We start from the raw sequence: 10,558 nt of genomic DNA, 5'->3' as shown, positions 1-10,558 counted from the left end.
TGCGTGTGCTGCTTTTTTCAGAACGGAAATCGGCCCAGCAGGGCCTGAGCGGCGACCTCCGGCGGCATACCCCGAGCTCAGCTCGGGATTACCGCCAAGGAGGTTAAAGGGAACCAGAGATGAATGATTCACACAAAATAAACATATCAGTTGATAGTTTGTAAAGAATAAATGCTCTACCCGATAATTTCACCACTCTGGTGTGCCTTTTTGAGTGCTTTTTATCCATTATTGCTCCAGGAAATATCCAATATGGCCGCCGGCTCATATTCCTTCTGCTTCCAGGTTATGAGGTGTTCTGGATGTGCTGTCTACGCTATATGAGACTATAGACAAGCAGGGCTGCTGTAGGCTTTCATCTGTGTGCTTTCAACTTCATATTCTGGTATGCTTTGTGGCTGCCTGTAGGAAGTGTCTCTCATAGTAATGAAACTGCATACAGTAGATAATGATGACTGGCTGCACAGACAGAGCACACAGATCACACAGCCACACTTGTCTGTTAGACAGAGATTTTTCCTGCAGCAGCAGCCCCTCCCATGTCATCAGAGCTCTCAGTATGTAAAGTATGAAATTTGAGCCAGGAGGGGGAAGGCTTGGGCTTGAAAAGACTCCACAGAAGAGTGACTCAGCTATAATGATTCCAGGTCAAACCTCGACTGAATAGTCGGTGGATTCTTATCACAGTTGATAACAGATAGATTAGACTGAGAAGAATAAAACTAAAAGCAGGGTAGGTGTTTACTGTCATGTTCCCACTGATAAATGTAATAAAATACATGAGGGTGCTTCGTCTCTGGTTCTCTTTAAGGGGTAGAAAGACTGTGGTCCTCAAGTGGTTAACATGTTACATGGAAACAAACACATTGTGAAAAGTGCAGGAAATCATGAAACAGAAAGAAAATATAAGGAGAAAGAGAGTATTTTGTATACTCCTATCACATAGTTACATAGTTATTTTGGTTGAAAAAAGACATACGTCCATCGAGTTCAACCAGTACAAAGTACAACACCAGCCTGCTCCCTCACATATCCCTGTTGATCCAGAGGAAGGCGAAAAAACCCTTACAAGGCATGGTCCAATTAGCCCCTAAAGGGAAAAATTCCTTCCCGACTCCAGATGGCAATCAGATAAAATCCCTGGATCAACATCATTAGGCATTACCTAGTAATTGTAGCCATGGATGTCTTTCAATGCAAGGAAAGCATCTAAGCCCCCTTTAAATGCAGGTATAAATGGGGGCCAAAAGGACATCTCATCAGTTTGAGGTCTATCAGGCTTTGTTACCATAAGCAATGCCCTAAGTTTAGACAATACTGCATCCATCAAACCCCACTGTGTAGCCGGCCTACTCTGAAACCAGGACCTGCGTCAGGATGAATGCATAGTAATACATCTTGACATCGGGCAGGCTCATACCACCTCCCTCCTTGGGGAGGGGGGGGGGGGCAGAGGAGATTGGAATGAATACAATGAGGATTAAGGTGCCCATACATCAGACAATGTATGGGTAGATCGACCAAGAAACAGATCTCTCTCTGATTGAATATGTTTAGCGAGAGAACTGTGGGCTGACCATACACCTCAGGCCAATTCTCGATCGATTTAAGCATGAAATCTCTCTGAAATCGGGCTTGTGACTCCACCTCCCCACCCCGTGCTGTCACTTCTAATGTAAAATTTCCTCTGCCTCCTCCCCCTTCCTCCCCGGTGCTCTATACTTACATACACGTGTCCCATATGGTTGCCGACGCATAAACGTGGCCACGTTACTCTGGCAACCACGTGGGGCGCATGTATGGGGATTGCACATGAAGTCAGCAAGGGACAGGTAAAGTATACTTCATCAGGAGGGCACATTTTACATTAGGGGGACAGCACTGGGGGTTTCGTCGCTCATCCCAATCTCGCTTGCCGTTACTGCCCTACATCTTGCAGCATGTCCGATTGATAAACACGGGACCGATTTCTTCCCAAAATTGGTAACATTATTGATCGGTCATGCTCTTGGCAGTACCGATTTAATTTAACCTCCCCGGCGTTCTATTGAGATCGCCAGGGCGGCTGCGGGAGGGTTTTTTTTTTTATAAAAAAAATCTATTTCATGCAGCCAACTGAAAGTTGGCAGCATGAAAGCCCACTAGAGGGCACTCCTGTTGCATATTTCTGATCGCCTCCGGCGATCAGAAGTAACAAGAAGGGCCGCGATGAGCGGCCCTCCTTGTTTTGCTTTTCTCGTTGCCATGGCGACGTCAGCCGCCCGTCCTGACGTCAGCCGCCTCCGATCCAGCCCTTAGCACTGGCCGGAACTGATTGGTCCGGCTGCGCAGGGCTCGGGCGGCTGGGGGGACCCTCTTTCGCCGCTGCTCACGGCGGCGATCAGGCAGCACACGCGGCTGGCAAAGTGCCGGCTGCGTGCTGCTTTTTATTTGATAAAAATCGGCCCAGCAGGGCCTGAGCGGCACCCTCCGGCGGTAATGGACAAGCTGAGCTCGTCCATACCGCTCAGGAGGTTAATCAAAAATTAGATGGTGAAACGGCCACCAAGTCAGTAGATGTATGGCTACCCTTATTGTCCCATATAAAGCAGGATTGTATGATTACAGGAATGTTGTGGAAAGCCAGGCAGGTAAAGCCTGCATAACAAATAACAGTTTAGGCATAATATCCATTCAGTCTCACCTCCTTTGAAATGAAAAATACCCCATCAGTGTTTGAATCTATTGAACCCTCAGAGCATTTGACAATAAGGACCCATTTACACTATAGGCAAATCCACATCGAAAAAAACGCACACGAATATGGTTTTTCCATGCAAATTCACATGCGTAAGCAAATTTTTTTTCTAGGCAAAAAGGTATTCGCAGGCAAAACACGTACACAAAAGATCAAGCCAAAACGAGTAAACGGCATAGAAAATGGCTACAGAGGTGGCCAATTTTTTTCGCCTGTGGGGGGAAAGCAAATTTCGCTTGTAATGGAAACAGGCCCATGGAAATACATTTCATATGCAAATTTGCATGTCGCTAATGCACAAAAATTCGGCATAGTGGAAACAGGCCCTAAAGGTAGCCACAAACAATAATCAAATTACCTTTCAGCCAGAGAGCAGCAACAGATAATGGGCTTGATTCACTAAACCGTGCTAACACATAGCACGGCCGTGCTATAGTTACATAGTTACATAGTTATTATGGCTGAAAAAAGACATACGTCCATCGAGTTCAACCAGTACAAAGTACAACTCCAGCCTGCCCCCTCACATATCCCTGTTGATCCAGAGGAAGGCGAAAAAACCCTTACAAGGCATGGTCCAATTAGCCCCAAAAGGGAAAAATTCCTTCCCAACTCCAGATGGCAATCAGATAAAAAATCCCTGGATCAACATCATTAGGCATTACCTAGTAATTGTAGCCATGGATGTCTTTCAACGCAAGGAAAGCATCTAAGCCCCCTTTAAATGCAGGTATAGAGTTTGCCATAACGACTCCCTGTGGCAATGCATTTCACATCTTAATCACTCTTACTGTAAAGAACCCTTTCCTAAATAAATGGCTAAAACGTTTTTCCTCCATGCGCAGATCATGTCCTCTAGTCCTTTGAGAAGGCCTAGGGACAAAAAGCTCATCCGCCAAGCTATTATATTGCCCTCTGATGTATTTATACATGTTAATTAGATCTCCTCTAAGGCGTCTTTTCTCTAGACTAAATAAACCCAGTTTATCTAACCTTTCTTGGTAAGCGAGACCTTCCACGTATACCATCCCACGTATCAATTTTGTTGCTCGTCTCTGCACCTGCTCTAAAACTGCAATGTCTTTTTTTGTAATGTGCCCAGAACTGAATTTCATATACCAGATGTGGCCTTACTAGAGAGTTAAACAGGGGCAATATTATGCTAGCATCTCAAGTTTTTATTTCCCTTTTAATGCATCCCAAAATTTTGTTAGCTTTAGCTGCAGCGGCTTGGCATTGAGTACGATTATTTAACTTGTTGTCGATGAGTACTCCTAAGTCCTTCTCCAAGTTTGATGTCCCCAACTGTATCCCATTTATTTTGTATGGTGCTAGACCATTGGCACGACCAAAATGCATGACTTTACATTTTTTCAACATTGAATTTCATCTGCCATTTATGTGCCCATATAGCCATCCTATCCAGATCCTGTTGCAATATGACACTATCTTCCTGAGAGTTGATGATTCTGCACAATTTTGTATCATCTGCAAAAATAGCAACATTGCTCACTACTGCATCTACCAGGTCATTAACCACTTGAGGACCGTGGGCTTTACCCCCCTTAAGGACCAGGCACCTTTTTTCCATTCAGACCACTGCAGCTTTCACGGTTTATTACTCGCTCATACAACCTACCACCTAAATGAATTTTACCTCCTTTTCTTGTCACTAATAAAGCTTTCTTTTGGTGCTATTTGATTGCTGCTGCGATTTTTACTTTTTATTATATTCATCAAAAAAGACATGAATTTTGTAAAAAAAATGATTTTTTTAACTTTCTGTGCTGACATTTTTCAAATAAAGTAAAATTTCTGTATACATGCAGCGCGAAAAATGTGGACAAACATGTTTTTGATAAAAAAAAAAACCCATTCAGTGTATATTTATTGGTTTGGGTAAAAGTTATAGCGTTTACAAACTATGGTGCAAAAAGTGAATTTTCCCATTTTCAAGCATCTATGACTTTTCTGACCCCCTGTCATGTTTCATGAGGGGCTAGAATTCCAGGATAGTATAAATACCCCCCAAATGACCCCATTTTGGAAAGAAGACATTCCAAAGTATTCACTGAGAGGCATAGTGAGTTCATAGAAGATATTATTTTTTGTCACGAGTAAGCGGAAAATGACACTTTGTGACAAAAAAAAAAAAGTTTCCATTTCTTCTAACTTGCGACAAACAAAAATGAAATCTGCCATGGACTCACCATACCCCTCTCTGAATACATTGAAGTGTCTACTTTCCAAAACAGGGTCATTTGTGGGGTGTGTTTACTGTCCTGACATTTTGGGGGTGCTAAATTGTAAGCACCCCTGTAAAGCCTAAAGGTGCTCATTGGACTTTGGGCCCCTTAGCGCAGTTAGGCTGCAAAAAAGTGCCACGCATGTGGTATTGCCGTACTCAGGAGAAGTAGTATAATGTGTTTTGGGGTGTATTTTTACACATACCCATGCTGGGTGGGAGAAATATCTCTGTAAATGACAATTGTTTGATTTTTTTTTTACACACAATTGTCCATTTACAGAGATATTTCTCCCACTCAGCATGGGTATGTGTAAAATTACACCCCAAAACACATTATACTACTTCTCCTGAGTACGGCGATACCACATGTGTGGCACTTTTTTGCACCCTAACTGCGCTAAGGGGCCCAAAGTCCAATGAGTACCTTTAGGATTTCACAGGTCATTTTTGTTTCAAGACTACTCCTCACGGTTTAGGGCCCCTAAAATGCCAGGGCAGTATAGGAACCCCACTAATGACCCCATTTTAGAAAGAAGACACCCCAAGGTATTCCGTTAGGAGTATGGTGAGTTCATAGAAGATTTTATTTTTTTGTCACAAGTTAGCGGAAATTGATTTTAATAGTTTTTTTTCACAAAGTGTCATTTTCTGCTAACTTGGGACAAAAAATAAAATCTTCGATGAACTCACCATACTCCTAACGGAATACCTTTGGGTGTCTTCTTTCTAGAATGGGGTCATTTGTGGGGTTCCTATACTGCCCAGGCATTTTAGGGGCCCTAAACCGTGAGGAGTGGTCTTGAAACCAAATGCCGCAAAATGACCTGTGAAATCCTAAAGGTACTCATTGGACTTTGGGCCCCTTAGCGCAGTTAGGGTGTAAAAAAGTGCCACACATGTGATACCGCCGTACTCAAGAGAAGTAGTAGAATGTGTTTTGGGGTGTATTTTTACACATACCCATGCTGGGTGGGAGAAATATCTCTGTAAATGACAATTGTTTGGTTTTTTTACACACAATTGTCCATTTACAGAGAGATTTCTCCCACCCAGCATGGGTATGTGTAAAAATACACCCCAAAACACATTATACTACTTTTCCTGAGTACGGCGGTACCACATGTGTGACACTTTTTTTGCAGCCTAGGTGCGCTAAGGGGCCCAACGTCCTATTCACAGGTCATTTTGAGGCATTTGTTTTCTAGACTACTCCTCACGGTTACGGCCCCTAAAATGCCAGGGCAGTATAGGAACCCCACAAGTGACCCCATTTTAGAAAGAAGACACCCCAAGGTATTCCGTTAGGTATATGGCAAGTTTATAGAAGATTTTATTTTTTGTCACAAGTTAGTGAAAAATTACACTTTGTGAAAAAAAAAACTATAAAAATCAATTTCCGCTAACTTTTGACAAAAAATAAAATCTTCTATGAACTCGTCATACACCTAACAGAATACCTTGGGGTGTCTTTTTTCTAAAATGCGGTCACTTGTGGGGTTCCTATACCGCCCTGGCATTTTACGGGCCCAAAACCGTGAGTAGTCTGGAAACCAAATGTCTCAAAATGACTGTTAAAGGGTATAAGCATCTGCAAATTTTGATGACAGGTGGTCTATGAGGGGGCGAATTTTGTGGAACCGGTCATAAGCAGAGTAGCCTTTTAGATGACAGGTTGTATTGGGCCTGAACTGAATAGGATAGGAGTGCTAGGGGGGTGACAGGAGGTGATTGATGGTTGTCTCAGGGGGTGGTTAGAGGGGAAAATAGATGCAATCAATGCACTGGGGAGGTGATCGGAAGGGGTCTGAGGGGGATCTGAGGGTTTGGCCGAGTGATCAGGAGCCCACACGGGGCAAATTAGGGCCTGATCTGATGGGTAGGTGTGCTAGGGGGTGACAGGTGGTGACAGGAGGTGATTGATGGGTGTGTCAAGGTGTGATTAGAGGGGGGAATAGATGCAAGAAATGCACTGGCGAGGTGATCAGGGCTGGGGTCTGAGGGCGTTCTGAGGGTGTGGGCGGGTGATTGAGTGCCCTAGGGGCAGATAGGGGTCTAATCTGATGGGTAGCAGTGACAGGGGGTGATTGATGGGTAATTAGTGGGTGTTTAGGGTACAGAACAGATGTAAACAATGCACTTGGGAGGTGATCGGACATCGGATCTGCGGGCGATCTATTGGTGTGGGTGGGTGATCAGATTGCCCGCAAGGGACAGGTTAGGGGCTGATTGATGGGTGGCAGTGACAGGGGGTGATTGATGGGTGATTGACAGGTGATCAGGGGGGATAGATGCATACAGTACGCAGGTGGGGGGGGGGGTCTGGGGAGAATCTGAGGGGTGGGGGGGGGTGATCAGCAGGGGGCAGGGGGGGGATAAAAAAAATAGCGTTGACAGATAGTGACAGGGAGTGATTGATGGGTGATTAGGGGGGGGATTGGGTGCAAACAGTGGTCTGGGGGGTGGGCAGGGGGGGGTCCTGAGGGGTGCTGTGGGCGATCAGGGGGCAGGGGGGGAAATCAGTGTGCTTGGGTGAAGACTAGGGTGGCTGCAGCCTGCCCTGGTGGTACCTCGGACACTGGGACCACCAGGGCAGGAGGCAGCCTGTATAATACACTTTGTAAACATTACAAAGTGTATTATACACTTTGTATGCGGCGATCCGGGTGCTAGTAACCCGCCGGCGCTTCCGAACGGCCGGCGGGTTACAGCTCGAGGGGGGCGGAGCCAGTCGCCGGCGGCCGATCGCATCACGAATGACGCGATCGCGCCGCCCATGCCCCTAAAAGGACCGCCGTCTTTGGGCATGAGCTGGTCCTTGCGGGATCCACTTCCCGGCCGCCTCTGTGCGTTAGGCGGTCGGGAAGTGGTTAATAAATAAATTAAAGAGCACTGGACCCAGTATAGACCCCTGTGGGACCCCACTGCTAACAGTCTCCCATTTTGAGTACGATCCATTGACCACAACTCTTTGTTTTCTGTCCATTAGCCAGTTCCCTATCCATGCACACAGACTCTTCCCCAGTTCTTGCATCCTCACCTTTTGCACCAGACTTTTGTGGGGAACAGTGTCGAAGGCCTTTGCAAAGTCCAAGTATATCACATCTACAGCATTCCCAATATCCATATTAGCATTCACTACCTCATAAAAGCTGAGCATGTTAGTCAAACAGGACCTGTCTTTAGTAAACCCATGTTGATGCTGAGAAATAAGATTATTTTCTACTATGAAGTCATGTATAGTATCTCTTAGTAACCCCTCAAATAGTTTGCATACAACTGATGTTAAGCTTACAGGTCTATAATTTCCTGGATCTGATTTTTGCCCTTCTTAAATAATGGGAAAACGTGGGCTGTACGCCAATCCACTGGAACTCTGCCAGTTGAAAGAGTCACAAAAGGTAAGATAAAGGGGTTTATCTATAACTGAACTTAATTCCCTTAAGACCCGAGGATGCATGCCATCCGGGCCAGGTGCCTTGTCTATTTTTAATTTATTTAGTCTTGCCTTCACTTCTTCCTGGGTTTAGTATTTAATATTACAGTTAGAAGATTGAGTCTCTTCTGCCTCTGTAATTTGCAACAGTGCTGTTTCCTTTGTGAAGACAGAAGCAAAGAAAGCATTTAATAACTCTGCCTTACCTTGGTCATCCACCATTGAGTTCCCACCCTCATCCTTTAGGAGTCCTATACAGTCAACCTTTCTTTTTTTAGAGTTGATGTACTTGTAAAACTTTTTTGGGTTAGATTTGATATCCCTAGCGATTTGATTTTCAGCTTCGATCTTTGCCAGCCTAATTTCTTTTTTACAATTTTTATTGCACTCCTTATAATTGCTTAGTGCAGCCTCGGTCCCCTCCTGTTTTAGGACCTAATAGGCATTATTTTCCCTCTTCATTTTATCCCTAACCTTTCTATTCATCCATAGAGGCCTTTTTTTATTCCTAGACATTTTGTTTCCATATGGGATATACATACTACAATATTGATTGAGAATAAGTTTAAAAGCTTGCCATTTCCCTTCAGTGTCCTCCCCTTGTAGTACATTATCCCAGTTCACCAAACTTAGTGCATGCCTAATTTGATTGAACTTTGATTTTCTAAAATTCATAGTTTTAGTGGTCCCGCTGCCCCGTGGCCTATCAGTCACCAGATCAAACGTTATCATGTTGTGATCACTATTTCCCAAATGTTCTTGAACCTGCACATTTGATACATTATATGGTCTATTAGAAATGATCAGATCCAGTAACGCATTCCCCTAGTTGGTTCCGTTACCATTTGAGTCAAGTAATTGTCCTGTAGTGCTGACAGAAATCTGCTGCTTTTACCAGAATGGGTAGCCTTAATACTCCAATGTCTGGAAAGTTGAAATCGCCCATAATTATGACCTCATTTTTACTTGCAGCTTTTTCAATCTGCTGTAGTAATCGCAGTTCTGCAGCTTCATTAATAAGAGGTGGCCTGTAGCATACCCCAATAAGCAATTGGCAACTTTTATTTCCACCATGAATATTTACCCAAACAGACTCCACATGTTCGCAATCTTCCTCCATCTCATCGTTGAGGACAGCTGTAAAATAATTCTTAACAAAGAGACAAACCCCTCCACCTTTTTTCCCTGTTCTATCCTTCCTAAACACATCGTATCCTTTTAAATTAGCTATCCAGTCATGGCTTTCATCCATCCATGTCTCGGTTATTCCCACAATGTCATAGCCTTTGTCATTCAGAATGAACTCTAGTTCGTCTATTTTATTTGCAAGGCTCCGAGCATTGGTTACCATGCACTTTATATTTTTACCACCACATTTACCAATTTTGTTTACATGAAATAGGCTACTTGAAGTTTTACCAACCTCCTTAATCTTTACACTGTCCCCACCCCCCTCTCCACCCCCCATAATGTTAGGCTTCCACTGTCTTTTTACCTTATCTTGTCTACATATTGAGACTTTATCCTCCCGCCTCCCCCCAGATCCTAGTTTAAAATCTCCTCCAACCGTTTAGCCATCTTCTCCCCCAATGCAGCTGCACCCTCCCCATTAAGGTGCAGCCCATCCCTGCTGTAGAACCTGTAGCCGACTGCAAAGTCTGCCCAGTTCTCCAGGAACCCAAACCCTTCCTTCCTACATCAATTTCTCAGTCACTTATTTAACTCCCTAAGCTCCCTCTGTCTCTCAGATGTAGCACGTGGCACTGGCAGTATTTCAGAGAACACCACCTTGGAGGTTCTTGCTTTACGTTTATCTCCAAGTACCTGAAAATCATTTTTGAGGACCTTCCATCTCCCACTAACTTTGTCATTGGTGCCAATGTGTACCATGACAGCTGGGTCTTCCCCAGCCCCATCCAATAATCTGTCAATTCTTTCCGCTACATGCCGAACCCGACCACCCGGGAGGCAACAGACTATACGGCATTCACGGTTTCTTCGACAGATTACCCTATCTGTGCGCCTAATAATTGAATCCCCTACCACCAGTACCTGTCTAGCCTTAGCTGCACTCCTATTCCCTTTCTCGTTACAGCAGTCTGCCCCTTGGTTGCTAAGGAGCACATCCTGCTGCAGCATT

The sequence above is a fragment of the Hyperolius riggenbachi genome, chromosome 1, assembly GCF_040937935.1.
Source record: "Hyperolius riggenbachi isolate aHypRig1 chromosome 1, aHypRig1.pri, whole genome shotgun sequence".
Lineage (NCBI taxonomy): Eukaryota > Metazoa > Chordata > Amphibia > Anura > Hyperoliidae > Hyperolius > Hyperolius riggenbachi.
This window is presented reverse-complemented; position numbering follows the sequence as displayed.